Here is a 17,802-nt window from a genome sequence, read left to right as displayed (position 1 = left end):
AGGAGGTGTGGCAAGAGGTGTTACTAGGGGCGGGGCTCTAAAATACTATTTATGTGACTGTGGCCTCCAGCTTGTTACTTTTTTAATCCAATGATGAAAAGTTCATTTTATTTACACAATTTAATTTAAAAACACATTTTCTGCCAAGAACATTGGGGTACACTCTTGCCAATAAAACATTTTCAGATAAAAGAAAAGATGGTCGTTACAGGGTGAAACAGGGAAAGGGGATTTGAGGCAAAAAAAGGCAGGTACGGTTTAGTTCATTCCTTGTAGTTTGATAAGTGTTCCATTAAGAGTCCCTGGATTACCCTTTTTTTGTAGGACACGTATACGGTTCACATGATGCTGAGACTGACCGTCACATGTAAAGGACAAAGGCTCTTTTATTCCGCAAGGATGGAAGCATTCTCATAACTTTTTCTATGCTTTTGTTTTTCAACTGAAACATTTTTTTTTCTTATTTAGTTTGCCTAAGTGGGAAAAATAAGTAGAATACACATTTTCACCTATAAGAATTACCACTAATGCAAATCGAAAAAAAATCTAGTTTTCCAACTAGATGTTTTTTGCAAATTTAGTGTGTTGGGACTATACAGTTAAAGGGACACTCCAGCCATCATATGCACCTTATGCTCCCTTTAAATTTTCATGCGATCTGTTTTGCAAATGCTTGGAAGGATTCTGCAGAGGAGTTGTGTTTTGCCGGACACCCTTTCGTGCGTGTGATATAGTCACCTCCAGTCAGCTTTGGCTCAGGGAATGCCACGGGTATGCTCTGTGTGCATGTGTGAAAAATGCTCCCATTTATTTGTAATGGAAGCAATTTCCTGCCACTGATTGGCATACCTGGGAACACTCTGGGTATTGCCCAGAGACTTTAGACGAAGAGCTGATTCTCTAGGTTGCAGGAGTGGTGTTAAGACACTCCCCCACCCATTTCCCCCACCCCATGCAAAAGAAAATAATTTGGGGCTAGCCCCGCCCACAACATAATTGGCCTCACCTACAGACATCATCGGCATACCTGGGAACTTCTGGGCTCTGGCTACATCCCTTGCGGGATATAATATATAACACGAAAGAATCCAACCACACTCTTCACAAATAACATAATGTTATAAATATTGTGGCATGTATAAGGATCTAATCCTCAAAACAGGGAAACTCCCTTGCGGGATGTGGCCAGGACTGCCCACTAACATCAGCGGGCGGTCTTGCTGACGTCGGTGGGTGGTCTCGCTGGCGTTGGTGGGGTTCTCGATGACATATGGGGCGTTCTGGCTGACATCGCGGGAAACACCCCCATTTAAAGGGGTAATGGGTGGGGAGCGGGGTGTGTTAAGACCCCGCGACCAGGAGGATTCGGGTGTTGACCAGGTATGATCAGCCACGCCTACCTACGTTACCTGCAACTGATGCAGCAAGAATATCTCTTCTGTTACAGGTAAGTGCTTTATTTAAGAGTGCATTATAATGTACTAAAGGAGTATTTTAATATACATTCATCTCTAGTGGAGTGTCAGGGACTGTCCCTTTAACAGTCACACATTTCAAAACAGCCCCAAAACAGTATATGTTTCTAAAAAGCAGACAACATAGGCTACTTCATAAGGATCATTCTACCACTTGTCATGCAGCCAGTTCTCCAACCACTTCTAAATAATGTGGTAAACATTAAAAATACATTTTACACCTTTTGCAAGGATTTCTCTGTAATACTCAACATAGTTTCTTATGTTTTGTTGGATATTAAGCCAAAATGCTGCCTTTCATACCACAATATTTTGTTATTGCTTTAGGCTTGTTTACTAGAAGAGGCACCCTTTAAATATTTATGTTTAAATGAATTTTTATTATTATTTGATTTTCATGTATTTTTCTAGTATGGGTCATCGTTGGCGGAGGTCATCTCTCTCATGTTGAGATATTCGTCCTGTGCAATCAGCTGGCACTGCAGGTATTAAATGCCTGAACTGCCTTTTAGTATTAAATGCAACTTTGTTCCTAGTTACATTCTTGGCTTTAAGTGCCTATTTTGCTGGGATGTAATATTACATGCCCCCGTCTAAAAAAAGGATTAAACCATAGACGTGAATCATTTAGTCAGTTATACATCCCACATGCTGCATGGCCATGCTTTATGTATACGTGTCCTGTAAAGATGACAATTGTGGTAGTGCTCTGAATGTTGGCAGGGTTCAGGAAAGAAGAGAGAGTGTGAACTGGCAGCATTGCCTGTCACGAAGCAGGCACGAGCTGCGAGTACATTTGCATTGTTCATCGTTTGATTCACTGGAATACAGCTAGACAAGGATTGCGGTCTTGAGAGTTATGCATAAAAAGGGATTCTGGCACAAAGTTTGAAGTCTTCTTTTTACAATAGCAACCAATGAGATGTTCCTGTTGATTAGACCATTCCAGTGGTAGCTATGGTGACAAGGCCACTTATGTTCAATTTGAAATAAATATGTAGGTTTCATGTTGAGTAGTGGTAAGAATTCTTAGTAAATTTCACCAGCATGCACAGATGGCTTGTATCTCATGTCTGCCCAGTAGATAGTTGCTTTAAAAAGTTTCTGGTAAGTCATAGGGACTGTCTCATCCGTGTAATGGATTTGGGCAGAGCTAGGGTTCCTTGGTAGATGTCCTGGTTGATCATGCAAGTACCTAGACCTGGAATTCTTATTTGTACATTCTCCCATAAACCTTTGTCATTTAAAACGATAAACAGTACATGTCTATGGTAAGAACGTTTGCACACTCTCATCATTGTCAACAACGTCTGTAGCAATCATATTCACTATTAGATTGCAATGCTGCTGGTAAGAGGCCAGTGCTAGCTACTTCATCTTGAGTTTGCAGGGGCATGTACAACATATTTGCAGAATAGACACTTTGTGTAGACTTGGAATACAACTTTGGCACAGAAGGCACAAACATTGCTTATACAAGATGGACGTGTGGTGCCCATTGGACTTGAAAAGACACTTTACTTAGCATCAAAGAGGGCAATTCTTCACAATTTTTAGCCTTCTTAAAATGATTAAAGATGCTTATAGTTTATGCTATTGGTTTGTGATCAGTGTAAATTCTGCTCCCCTGCTCAGTGATTGAAGAGCTCCAAAGAAACAGATACAAACCTGAACACTGTAGGGGCTCCCAGCTCTAAAATATGTTGTTTTTTTAACACAACAAAGATGTGTTTAGCAGCCGTTCGTGGAACCACCTACCTCTACGTGACCTCTTCTGAAGCTCACTATTCTTAGATTTATCCCTTCTAATTCCAGAGGCATAATTGAAGTTTAAAATAAAAGGAAGCAATGCTTCCTAGATTTTCTTATCTTCATGCTGATTTTGAGGTCAGGATTTAAAGAAGTCTTTGATTTTTAGGAGTATACTCGCTAGAACAGTCTATCTTCTTCATATATCTGTTGTCTTCTAATCTAACCCAAACCTGAACTAGGTAAAAGACAAACTTCCATTCTGCAGAAAGCATGCAATTTTCTTCACGTGTGGGCTTATCCACTTTAAAAATACAGGGCTATTTGTGGTCTGAGCATGGCCATGTTCCAACCCTCAATGTTAATGGAGTGTTTATTTTTAGGCATAACAAAGTGGAGGACACACAGAGACTCACATAAGAGTTTAAAGTAGTATTCAGTAGTGTGATCTGTCTGTCTGAGAATGATGTGTAGTAGGGTGTGTGGCTGAGAGTGGTGTGTGTGAGTGGCTTATCTTTGGTTTAGATTGTTGTGTGTTAGAGCATGATCTGGATGTCACCTCCCCCAGGTTAGCCCCCCCATATTAAAATGTTTTACAAAAGATCATTGCATTTGTTAGATCTTTGTTAGATCAGGTTTGATCAACTGTTTTTTTCGTTAGATCTACTCTAAAATAGGCAATATTAACAATCTTTTTCAGGGGGGGCAAACCCGTAGCCAGCCCCCCCTCAACAAAAATTTAAACAAAATGTTACTGATTATGATAGCTCTACGTTAGATCAGGTTTGATCAGACAAAATTTTTGTTAGATCTAGTCAAATTACTGAGATATTGCATATTTAATGAGGGGGGCTGGCCCCCCTCGACTGAAATTTGGATTTTTTTATGGATTTTGGTAAATATTCGTTAGATCCGGTTAGATCAACTGTTTTTTTTGTTAGATCTATCACGCAGGAGGCGGTATTCACAATCCTATTTTGTGTACGGGGGATGGGTATACATACGAGTTGGCCCCCCCTCAACGGAAATTTGGAAATGTTTTTATGGATTTTGGTAGATATTCGTTAGATCCGGTTAGATCAACTGTTTTTTTTGTTAGATCTACCAAGCAGGAGGCGGTATTCACAATCCTATTTTGTGTATGGGGGATGGGTATACATACGAGTTGGCCCCCCCTCAACTGAAATTTTGAATTTTTTTAATGGATTTTGATAGATATTCATTAGATCTGGTAAGATCAATAGTTTTTTTCGTTAGATCTATCATGCAGGAGGCGGTATTCACAATCCTATTTTGTTTGTGGGGGATGGCAATACATACGGGTTGGCCCCCCCTCAACTGAAATTTGGAATTTTTTTTATGGATTTTGGTAGATATTCGTTAGATCCGGTTAGATCAACTGGTTTTTTCATTAGATCTACCAAGCAGGATGCGGTATTCACAATCCTACACAAAATAGGATTGTTAATTCCACTCCCTGCATGATAGATCTAGATCAATGACATCACTTAGCTTATTATTATTTATTGTTTTATATAGCGCCATCAAACTCCGTGGCGCTGTACAATGGGTAGGCAGGACATAACAAGTAGCATGTAACATAACAAATTGACTAACAGAGACAACAGGTGAGGAGGGCCCTGCTCTAACGAGCTTACTCAATTTATTGTTTTTTTTTATTATTATTATTTATTGTATTATTTTAGTGGGTTTTTTTATTTTTTTTAAATCACTAACAATTTTTTTTCTTTGTTTCGTTTTTCCTCCATGCGATCCCCCTGCACAGACCACACTGTGATAGGGGATATCCTGTCCTCCGATGACCTTCAGGGTGACATCAGCAGTGATGCGACCAGGAAGGGAATGCCCGATCGTGTGATCGGGCATTTAAAACTGTAACAGTTTTCCGGCGTTCACGCCGGAAGCTGTTACAGGAGATCTGGCAGCAGAAAGCCAGCGATGCTGATGGGGGGGGGGCCAGGCTGTCAAATGACAGCTTGATCTCCCGTGCAAGAAGGTCAGGATGTACCAGTACGTCCATACGGGATTCTTGAGATGCGTTTTATGGATGTACCGGTTCGTCTATAGGGGACTGAAGGGGTTAAAATAATGTAAATCTTTAAAATGATAAAACAAACAAAACTTCAAACACAAAAAACTAAAAGCTGTCTGTGTTTTTCCCAAGGTAAGTTGCTCACCAAATGATAAATATTTAATCATGCAAAACATTTTATCACTAATAGTTAGCCAAATTACTAACCGCAAACCAAAGAATATTTCAGGAATGCCATACCTCCTTTTTTGGACTGTAGCCTAATGGAGACAAAATTACATCTAGAAAAGGATCAGAAAGAAGTGCTTAAGAGATCATTTTGATTTCCAGTTTGAATTCACTTATTTCTTCCTTTCATCACCATCAGTGTAATTTAAATGTTCATGTTAAATAAAATATTGGCCGTACTAGGGTAGCAACTGTAGAGTTTACTATGTTTCTTTGTTAATTTCAGATTAACTTTAATCTCACCCTTAGCACACGGAAGAACAATTACCGTATTAGCTCGATTATAAGACGAAAAATACCCCTCGTCTTATAATCAGTGTCGTCTTATAATCAGACCTCAAATAGGTCTGACTATGAGACGACTAAAATCCAGATCCCCCCGCAGAGCTGCGGGGACCTGGATCCTCCTGTCTCCCCTCCCCCCGCCCCACTTACCGGTGCTTCTGAGTCCCCGGTGTGTAGCCGGGGTAGCATGTAGATGTCTACGCGATTCGTGTAGAGCTCTACACGCTGCCCGGACTAAGCACCGGGAGCCGAGAGGAGGAGCGGCTAGCAGCGGGCGTTGTCTGCGTCCATCGTGCAGACCTTCCCCTGCTGTCAGAGATCAGAGTTCCCCGGACCGGTGCGGCACAGGCACCGGTGCGGTGAATTCTCTCTGACAGTCGGGGAAGGTCTGCGCGATGGACGCATTTCTCTGCCTCCAGAAATGCCTTTTTAACCCTCTATACGCCACTCTGCCTCCTGAAATGCCTTAAACCTCCCTATATGCCACTCTACCCCATAATATGCCTTTTAACCCTCTAAATGCCAGAGTGGCATATAGGGGTATAAGGCATTTCTGGAGGCAGAGTGGCACATAGGGGGTCAAAAGGCATATCATGGGGCACAGTGGCATATAGGGTTAAAAGCGGTCTCGCTGATGTTGGTGGGCGGTCCCATTGACGTCGGGGGTGTTCTCGCTGACGGCAGCAGGGAAGCACCTCCATTTAAAGGAAAAATTGGCGGGGAGCGGGGTGTGTCAAGACCCCGTGACCCAGAGCATTCGGGTCTTGACCCGGAGAACCGGAGAAGCAGTGCTCACCCGGCAATCTCCGGGTTAAACCCGGAGAGTTTCCAGGTATGGACATCATACTTTTTTTTTTTTTTTTTACAGAATAATGAAGCACATAACAAAAAAGATCAACAGTATAACAGTGAAGAATACCATCACCACTTTTTCCATTTTCCAATTGCAAAACAATTAACATAAATGGAACAATAACATTAATCCCCTCAATGTATCTGTCAGGTGGGGGGGTGCGGAGCGTGGCGCAGGCACCACTACACAAAGTCCAGAACGCAGTACAAAGAGGGGCAAATCCAAGAGAAGAGTCGGGGTCACGGTCTAAAGGTCAAGGCAGGCAGAAGACAGCACAAACGTGGGACGAAAGCCAAATAGTCAGGATACCAGGGATTCAAGGAATACAGAGAGGTTATACGCTATGAGGAAGCTTAACAAAGAAGCATTGGTGTAGAGGCTTGTGGGGATTATATAGGGGCAGGTAATGAGTTATCCACCCCCAACACCTGATCCCCTCCCCCACTAAGTGCTTGTTCCCCTCCCTGCTACTACACCTGAGTGGAGGGAGACAGAGCAGTGTCTATCTCCTCCCCCTCCCTCTGGTGGCTGTGGAGAGGGAGGTTGCATCAACGGGGCTAAGCCCCGCCCCCTCCTCTCACAGAACGCGGCACGTGCGCGGCACTCCGTGCACGCAGACTGCGAGGCCGGGAGCGCGGCCTGCCACGAGGCAGGGCCGCGCCATGATCGGGAGGTCCGCGGGCAGGAGTAGACCTCTTGCCTGACGGTTCCCGCGACTCGGGACCCGAGACTCGGCGTGGCGCACGGTCCTGGGACCGTGCGGCCACGTCACGAGGAGGCCGGCCGACGGGGATCGTGGTCCGGGCGGACAGACTCCGCAGCGAGGTAGGTGGTCCCCGCCGGGTCTGACAGTATCTTTGAGGTCATAATACACCACACCACCAACTCCTAATAGTAATTATAGGACCAGTAATCATCCATGTCTCCGACGTCAGGCACTACCAGGCAAAGTCATGGGAGGCTTGCTCACCAAAATTTGTCTACAGTACCAAGCAGTCAATTCAAATGTGCTTTTAAGTTTAGTTTGTATGTCAACGTCAAGAGTTGCAATAAAAGGTTTCCACTCCTCAAAGAGTCTGTGTTTTTATTTCTTTGTCAAGAGAAGTATCTAACCAGTCCATATGAAAAAGCTAATATAACTTTGAATAGAGTGAGAGACTGGTGTTCGGTGTGTTTTTCTAGCAGCCGCCAAGATAATATGAGTCAGTTTACTACGATGAGGCAAAGGGGCATGAGTAACAGCCAGCACCGCCAGCTGTGGAGACAGTGTAGCCAAAGGACAGCCCAAAACTAAAACCAAATCCCTTCACTTCCTCCCAGATGGATTGAATGATTGAGCATGCCCAAATGCAATGATATAAATCAGCATTAGGACTATGTCAGGGCCCGGGCAATCAGGTTGGGTAGGAGCTTCATTGCAGGGGATACCTGGGGTTCTGTCTGCACTCGGCGATGCATGGTAACCAAAGGATAAGACAGACAGGCACAAAGGAATACACCACAGGTAGAATTCCAGGTAATGCTATGTATTGTATATTATGGCAAGACAAGCAAATATAGGTTAAGCAGTCTGTTAGCAAGAAACCGGACGTATAGCAGGAAGCCCACTGGAGGGGTGCACGGCAGGAAGCCCACTGGGCAGGGCACAAGGTAGGAAGCCCACTGGGCAGGGCGCAAGTTAGGAAGCCCACTGGGCAGGGCGCAAGTTAGGAAGCCCACCGGGCAGGACTGAAGGCAGGAAGCCCACTTTGCAGAGCTGAAGGCAGGAAGCCCACGTGGCAGAGCTGAAGGTAGGAAGACCACTTGGCAGGGCTGAAGGCAGGAAGCCCACTTGGTAGGGCTGAAGGTAGGAAGTCCACTTGGCACGGCTGAAGGCAGGAAGCCCACTCGGTAGGGCTGAAGACAGGAAGCCCACTTGGCAGGGCTGAAGGCAGGAAGCCCACAAGGCAGGAAGGGCACAAGGCAGGAAGCCCACTTGGAAGGGCACAAGGTAGGAAGCCCACTTGGAAGGGCACAATGTAGGACGCCCACTTGGAAGGGCACAAGGTAGGAAGCCCACTTGGAAGGGCACAAGGTAGGAAGCCCACTGGCAGGGCTGAAGGCAGAAAACCAGGAACCCTACAGGTACAGATGCAGGGCCAAAGCAAAATGGTCCACAAACTTTAATGCAAAGGCACCTAACAAACAGGGGAGTGTCCACATATAAGCCTGGTCATTAGGTCAGGTGTGAATGACATAGGCTTCAGGTGAGGGAGGCAGGGTAATAAAGCCTGTTGGTTAGGTCAGGTATAACCAAACACAGTTGAACATAAATACACAGAATATGGATTAAATACATAGCAAACGAAGGGTTAAACTTGAACTATCCTGCAGTCAGGATATAATCCTGACAGACTATTACATTTGAGACAGTCTGCATCATACGGGAAACCCATATTTAACAACGTAACGCCAAGTAATGGGCATAATGCCCTAACTTAAGGTGCACATTGCCTACAGATCTTTACTATCGCTTTGGCAATATCATGCGGTTCTACAATGGGTAAGTGCCTGGGGCAGGTGTGTAACCCCTTAGGCAAGAGGTTCCTTTCAGTTTCCGATTTGAGTAAAGCATAAAGGGTCCTAGTGAAGTTGATTTAGCTATCAACACGTCTAATGGGTTATTCCAGTCCACACACTTTCAAGAGGCATGATCAGAAATTTATATTCATGTGGTATATTAGGAGCATATACATTCAATTACACAAACCACTCCCTCCCCACCCACATGTCTAAAAGAATATATCTGCCCTCAGGGTCAGTTGATTGTGAGTGCATTACATATTGACGGGATTTACATAGAAGAATTGCTACTCCCCTGTATTTTAAAGTGTAAGAGGGCGAAATACATTCCTTTATCCAGTTTCCAGTGTGTCTCTTGCTACATTATTATTATTCTTGGGGATTATAATCATGTAACTGATTAGAGATCATCCGTTGTTTAACAGGGGAGTTCAGACATTCAAGGACACCAATTTAACACTAGGGGCACACAGTTTTTGTATACCTGTAGTGTTAATGGGCTGAAAAAGGCAATATGATTACACCTTGCGCTGCATTAGTTACCAATAAGGGTGATTCCACGACCCAGCACATGGGGCTTTAAATCAAATCGGGACATGATAACCTTGGAGCCATGAGGAACAGCAATAGACCCTTGATAGAAAAGCATGCTGCTGTTCCAAGATACCGGAATAGAACCTGATCATGGGCAACATTATGGGATCTGTGAGATGAGAGAGTCCAACTTTTCCTTGGCTGCTTGTACAGTGTCGAATAGAAGAGACTGTCCATCAACATGAACCCGAAGTTTTGCTGGGAACAACAATGTAAACTTGATCCCTTTGGAAAATAGTTGCTTACGAAGAGGAGAGAACTCCCTGGGTTTTGCAGTTAGAGCTGCTGAATAATCCTGGAAGAGAATGACGGTCTCGTCATCGTATTTGAGTTCTTTTTTCTTACTGTAAACTGCCAGGATTTTAGATTTATTGTGGTTTAAGGGGAAACATTTAAATGTATTGGAATGGCCTAGTCAAAGCCCAGACCTCAATCGAATTGAGAATCTGTGGTATGACTTAAAGATTGCTGTACACCAGCAGAACTCATCCAACTTGAAGGAGCTGGAGCAGTTTGCCTTGAAGAATGGGCAAAAATCCCAGTGACTAGATGTGCAAAGCTTATAGAGATGTACCCCAAGAGACTTGCAGCTGTATTGACTTGGGGGTGGGGTGAATAGTTATCCACACTCAAGTTTTCTGTTTTTGTTGTTGTCTTATTTGTTGCTTGTTTCACAATAACAATTATTTTGCACCTAAAAGGTGCATGTTGTATAAATCAAATGATACAAACCACCAACAAATTAATTTTAATTCCAGGTTGTAATGCAACACAATAGGAAAAATGCCAAAGGAGGTGAATACTGTAAGTCACTGTAGTATTTTTAGATGACAGTTTAGAATCCACAATTTTGTGTTTATTCTGAGGAGAAAGAATTTATTAGGCATACACACTCAGATGTTTCTGTTGAAGTGTTTCAGTCTATAGATTATGTAAATACTGAATCAAATGCAATTGGGCATTATGAGCCAAGCAACTCTTGTGGAAGTCCCAGTACCATTAATTCCATTATAATGCCTGTTACCTTTACTGGTTTGGTATCAACAAATGATGTGTTCTTTCATGACAGCTGCACTATAATGGCTCTGGCTCTGGTAGAGACCAAAATTTAGTGACACAGGATAAGAAAATTCCTACAAAATTCTATCCTATACATTCGCGGGTAGAGAGTATACAGCTTTTCCAAAATGTTTTCAAAGAAGAACTAATAGCTTTGGATAATAAGGTCAAAAGGGAAATTATGTATAAAAAAAACTCAGGAAACTCTTGGTGTCTTTATTTAAGGTGGGCAGTTTAACTAAAAAATAACAGTTTGCCCTGAAAGCTCTGAAGGAAGATAAATGTATAGTTATCCGTAGTGCGGATAAAGGGGGATCTGTGGTTGTATTAGATCGAGCGTACTATACTCAGGAATCTTTGAAAAAACTAAGCGATGAGGATACTTATTTACAACTTAAATCTAATCCCTCAAATTCGTACAACCAAGAGCTACTGGATTTGTTAAATGCATTATGTGATATCTGAGGCTGAACGTGAATTTATTTATGCTAAAACACTAATAATACCAATCTTTCATCACCTCCAAAAGATCCATAAAAATAACATCACCGGGACGTCCCATAGTGGCGAGTATTGGATCTTTTGGAGAGAGCTTTTTTCGCTTTGTTGATCACCATCTCCAACCACTTGTTAAAGCCTTGAAAGGTTATATTCAGAACGCTAAACACCTGTGGGAACAATTGGAGAGTGTAACGTGGCAGCCCTACTATATCTGGGCCAGTATGGATGTGGCCTAGTTATACTCCTCAATTTCCCATGTATGGGGTTTAAACGCTATTCACTGCTTTCTGACTAATTTTAGTGGCTATTCAGATTATTTGGTTGATTTTTTGATGAAATCAATTAGGTTTCTTTTGACACATCATTTCCTCTTGTTTGAAGAGACGTGGGACCGCTATAGACACTTTGTTTGCCCCTTCCTATGCCAACCTATTTCTAGGTTGGTGGGAGCGCTCCCACATCTTTGGAAATGACAACCCATACAAAGTTTATATTACATGGTATGGCCATTATAGAAAATCTCCCATTAATCGCGATTTTCAGCAATGTAGTGAAGGTGACCTAAATTATTTCTCTTGTATGGGAATAGAAAGATTCAAATTGGGCTCTAGAGATGGTAATATTAATGCTATATTGGCCAAAAGGGGGGTATATTGGATCTTTAATCCCACTGGGATTAATAGGGAGTGGGAATTTAGATTGTGATGTCATATTTTCACATACATTTTTGATATCTTGAATTTGCTCTCCCATTTTACTATTAAAATTGTTACCTTCTCTGTATTCATGTATTTTTTTGTTTTGTTTTCTATCTTAATTTACTTGATGATATTTATTTGCCTTTTTAAGGTATAAGGTGTATACCAATGTACATACACATCGGTGTGTTTCTGACATCTCTTGGAGCTAAACAGGCTTGGGCCTGGTTAGTACTTGGATGGGAGACCCCCTGGGAATACCATGATACATATAACTTTTTGCCATCTGTTGCTACTTTTGCTAACTTGTAGTCTACTGATGTTATTTGCAGATACCACTAAAGTTTTAATCATGGTTCAGCATATAACCTTTCCGCCTTGATTTTAAATAAGTGTATCGTTCCTCCCTCTCAACCAATTATTTGGTATTGGGGGGGGTCTATACACCTCTTTTTAAGTGGACAAATAATTGATAGGATTTGTCTATGATTAAGCCTCACGGCGAAACATTTGAGACTTCTCTCCATTGACCTCTGTGGATTCATCAGTTTGAGTATGGAGATGCATTCATTGCTCACATTTCTTTCTTCATTGCTGTGTTAAATTAAATAAAAATGTTGACAGGAACACTTCAACAATTCATCAATTCATTATTCGTAAAATGTGTTCACTGAATATAACTTTCAGTCACCAGGTGGCATAAGAGTAGTGTGTAAAATGATATCTTGCATGAGAAGACTGAATCTTATCTGTAATTACTTTAGGTACCATGAGTTTTGTAACAAATTATAGCTGAAATCTTGCAGAATCCACCCATTAACAACATTTTGAAATGATGGTTAAAATGTAAATAGTGTATATATCTTACTGATTTTTATATAGTGGTGACCATCGACCAATAAATAACAGCTTTGTCACAATCAGGAATTACATAGTTTAGTAATAATACAATATTATTGCTTATGGTTTTAAGATCATATTGTTGTTTTTTTTTCCACAGCAAGATGAAACCTTATCCTTCAGACTGTTAGAAGGGGAGGTTGTGACTGTTTAAATGCAAAAGAAAATCAATTGACATGGGTGATCGCTTCTGAGAGTAAAATTGCATGAATCAGGTTTTACTGGGACACCCTTTGTTTAATTAAACAGTCTATTTGGTTACATAGTAAATTACAGTTTATAGAATACTAGCCTGCTGCACACTATATTTTATGTACTCCAAGTGTTTTATTGGTCAGGAATGGACTCTTTTTATAGCAAATAAATAAATGAAAATCATTATCAGTGGCAAATCTGATACAACGCACATTTTAGATTCAACAAATTTACCTTAGAAGAAATGTGTCCACATTTTTTAATCTATGTTTTTATCAGCCAATTTGTGAATACTGAATATAACTAATGTTATGATGAGCAGAAGAGAGAGCAGCCAAACACCAATTTTCTCAATTTCAAAGAAAGCAGGGATGAGGAGAAATAAGCAGGAAAAGCGATGAGGACATTGGGAATGACAGTAGGGCAATGGGAAACATTGGAAGAGGTTAAGATGAAGTGATTGGGGAAAGTAAGAATGATAGACACGTTGTAATTAAAATAAAGTGGGCCAGACCCTACTGTTATATCAATAAATAAAACATTATAAGACTTGAGAATTATTTTCTGTAGTAATAGTAATAATATTCTGTAGTGGGTGGTAACAAAATTACATGTTATAGAAATGGTAGAATTTAGAATTTAGATGATTAAAATATCTGATGGAGTGATTAAAACATAGATAACCGGCAGCATAAAAATATAATTTCATGCAGAATAAAATTCAGACAAAATACTCTTTGTCATCTGTTGACTGACTACTTACTGCAAGAATAAACTAGACCTGATGACACCATCTACAGTTGATTTTCATTACAGTTATATAGTTTATGATATCATTTTTATCACCCATTACTGAAAGGACGGCATGCTCACAAGTAAACACAATATTTTTTCTCTAAGGTTGTAGATTGCACTCATAAGTAAGAATATTATTATTGATTGTATAATTGCCATTAGAGTTTGCATGTTTATAAGACTTTGTTGTGAAGTTAGGATTTGATTAGCATTTAGCTGCACCCCTTTGTTTCTCACTACAGCGCACAATTTATTGTGCTTTACCCAACTACCTATTTGTTATACAAAAAATACCCATCGTGATTAGTAGGATCATCGATATCTAATGTGTGCAACCTATGCAGCAGGCAGGTAGGACACATCAGCATAAAGAGACACACATATTTACTGCGCTTTCTCAGCCTTATTGCCTGTTAAAGGTGCAGGTCCTTCATTTAAACGTTTGATTCCTGTTTTTCCAGGAAATACTCAATTTTAAAAGGTAAAATCCAGAGAAGGTAAAATCCATCAACTTACCTAGTAAAAGGATGCCATGAGACAATTTGTTCAGCTGTAAATAAGCTTTATTACATTAAAATAGCTGGCAGCCAGGGGATATGTGCAGGAAACCAGCAGCCTAACACGTTTTGTGCTCCAAAAGGCAATTAATTATAGGCTCAAATGCATTGTGATTTTAGCAAAGTCTGACAGTTGACTAACATGGTGGCTTCTGCCCAGTTATGGCCACCTTTTACTGTGCATTTTTCCTGGACACTCTTTGAGAGATTGCCTCTGGGGTGTCTGTGTAGATAGGTGACAGCTAAAATGTTTGGTTTAGTATGGCAAAGGGAGAGTAAATGATGGAAAAGGGAAAGGGGATGAGATAAAGGAAAGGAGACAAGAGAGAGCGTGAAGAAGAGAGAAATAAACCATTTGCCTTCCAAGAGGTTCCAAGTACCTCCTGCAGTGAAATGCAGACTTATGCAGCCACTGCACCCCGCTTTAACCAGGACATAAGAAAGTAGCTTTTTACTTCGACTGACTGGGTGAAACGTGTACAGGTGGTAGTCCTAATTCCACTGTTTTTGTTCCTTGTGCTTGGGTTGTGTTAAGAGCTCAGCAGCGTCAATCAGACTGGATTATTATAAATTAATTTATGAGAAAATAGCATAACTATTGGTATGGGTGTGATAAGTGGTCACTCAAGGCAGTCTACATACTTATTAAAGCAATACTGTTAGTACTGCTTTACAATTGACATATTTCAGGTGTTCTGTACAATGCTCAAACAATACATCCTTATCTCAGCTAAAACCGGTGAAGCATTTAATGAATGCTTTGGAAATGCTGACGTTTGCAAGAGCTAATGGTTCAGTAGCTGATAGTGAACCAGGCATGAATTAAACCTGGCACAGACAGAGATTGGATTTCCAGGACAGTTAACACTGACTGTGTAAAGGTCAGTCCACAAACAGAGGAGATGACTTTGTGACAAAACACATAATTGAATTGCTGATCATGGCCGCATTGACATAATTACAGGAATGGGGGGAAAAACCATTGGATAACATACATAGTGACAGATATATGCCCATCTACAAATATTATCCAATCATCTTTACCCGTTTAAGGCAATGTTATACTTAAAAACTTATTGGTTGGTTGTTTTTATTGAGGGTAGAATAGTAGAATGAGAAATGATTTAATGATTTCAGCAGTTAACAGAGCCTGTCTGGCAGAGTGATTACATTGGAGTACTAGAGAACAAAGGGTATTCCTTTTGTGTGTTTTATTTCCCTTGTAAATAACATTTTCTCAGACCTTAGCGGCCCCTTTAAATAGTGGTTCTCTGTCCTTGAATTTGCATGGAGAGATTCTGCAGAATCCCTTTCATATGCATTTGCCTCTTTCCACTTCTCTCAGAACCTTAGCTTGCAGTAGATGCTTTCCACCAAACACATCTCATGTTGACACTTTGTCCACAAGGTGCACTCAATGGGAGCCTGCTCCAGTGACATACAATGTGCACATGTGTAGAACACGCTACTATTGATTTCAATGGCAGAATTTTCATGCCACTGATTGGCAGGGAATTAATGGTGCAAAAGCAGCATCACAGAGAGGCTGGTGTGCTGCCTTTCTAGAGTGGTAGCTTCTCTTAAAGGTAAGTATTTTTAACATGTTACAAAGTACTTTAATATGCATTCTATGTTGGTGAGGCTATGTGGGACACTAAACTATACAGTTAAGTAGGTTTAAGGTATTTGTTATTATATCATAGGCATCATATTGCGAAACATGTTTTGAGCAACAGTGACTAACAACCAAAACAGGGTCGGAGTGGGCAAAATCATTCTGCCGTTGCCCATGTTCAGTGAGATCCTCTGTATTTGTTTACTAAATTATGAAACTGAAATACGTTGCATTTTTATCAACAGTGGCCTGCAATCACAAGATGAACCTAGTGTGGCTGTTCCATCCCTTAGGCTAGATTTCCATTTGTTTTTTTTTTGCTAAAAACGCCTATAAAAACGCCAATAGCGCCACCTGGCGTTTTTTTTGTGAAAAACGGCTGCAGCCAGATGTTAGCTGTAATTCAATAGGAAATCGCAAAATGCCATTTCCACTTGGCGTTTTTCTGTTTGGCGTTTTTTCAGTCCTCTTTGGCGTTTTTCTGCTTTTTTGGGCTCTGTGGCAGTTTTTCAAAACTGCAGCATGTTGACACTCTGGCGTTTTTTGCAAGAAATCTTGGCTTTTTTTCTCCAATAGAAGTCTATGGGAGAGAAAAAACGCCATGAAAAAGCCATGTGGGTTTATTGCCTTGGCGTTTTTTATGGCGTTTTTTCCACAGTTACAATGCAGAGGATGGACCCAGTATCTGTGTGTCCTACGAGAAATAGGCTGAAAACAAACAGTTTCACACAAAACAAAGTCCTGGACTGGTTCACATTGAATTTTACACCATTTGGAACAAACATGCCATTACAAACAAACATACGCGACCGGATCCTGCGTGCCAAAAGCAACAGCAAACAATTTGCACCATCATTTGGGGCCAATCTTCCCAGAGGAGCAGACATTCGGAATAAAGCATGCCTTACAAACCACAGAAAAGAGACAAAAGGGTCTACCAAGTAAATGACATCAGGAGAGGGCAGATACTTGCCATTTATCCTAATCCCTTTTAGCTGGGTGAAACTTCTAACTTGTAAAGGCTGGAAAAACTGCCTAAGGTCAAAAAAAGCAATTTCCACAGAAAGGCTAAAACGCCAGAAAAAACTCCAGAAAAAACGCCAAAACGCAGGTAAATGCAGTGGCAGTTTTCTTGGCAGTTTTCCTGGCGTTTTTCATCAAGAAAAAAACGCCGGACAAAAACCCAAGTGGAAACCTAGCCTTACAATGGCACTTTTACCTTTTACCTATTGTGTGAGGCTAGGTTTCCACTTGGGTTTTTGTCCGGCGTTTTTTTCTTGATGAAAAACGCCAGGAAAACTGCCAAGAAAACTGCCACTGCATTTACCTGCGTTTTGGCGTTTTTTCTGGCGTTTTAGCCTTCCTGTGGAAATTGCTTTTTTTGACCTTAGGCAGTTTTTCCAGCCTTTACAAGTTAGAAGTTTCACCCAGCTAAAAGGGATTAGGATAAATGGCAAGTATCTGCCCTCTCCTGATGTCATTTACTTGGTAGACCCTTTTGTCTCTTTTCTGTGGTTTGTAAGGCATGCTTTATTCCGAATGTCTGCTCCTCTGGGAAGATTGGCCCCAAATGATGGTGCAAATTGTTTGCTGTTGCTTTTGGCACGCAGGATCCGGTCGCGTATGTTTGTTTGTAATGGCATGTTTGTTCCAAATGGTGTAAAATTCAATATGAACCAGTCC

The sequence above is a fragment of the Spea bombifrons genome, chromosome 4 (genome assembly GCF_027358695.1).
Source record: "Spea bombifrons isolate aSpeBom1 chromosome 4, aSpeBom1.2.pri, whole genome shotgun sequence".
NCBI lineage: Eukaryota > Metazoa > Chordata > Amphibia > Anura > Pelobatidae > Spea > Spea bombifrons.
This window is presented reverse-complemented; position numbering follows the sequence as displayed.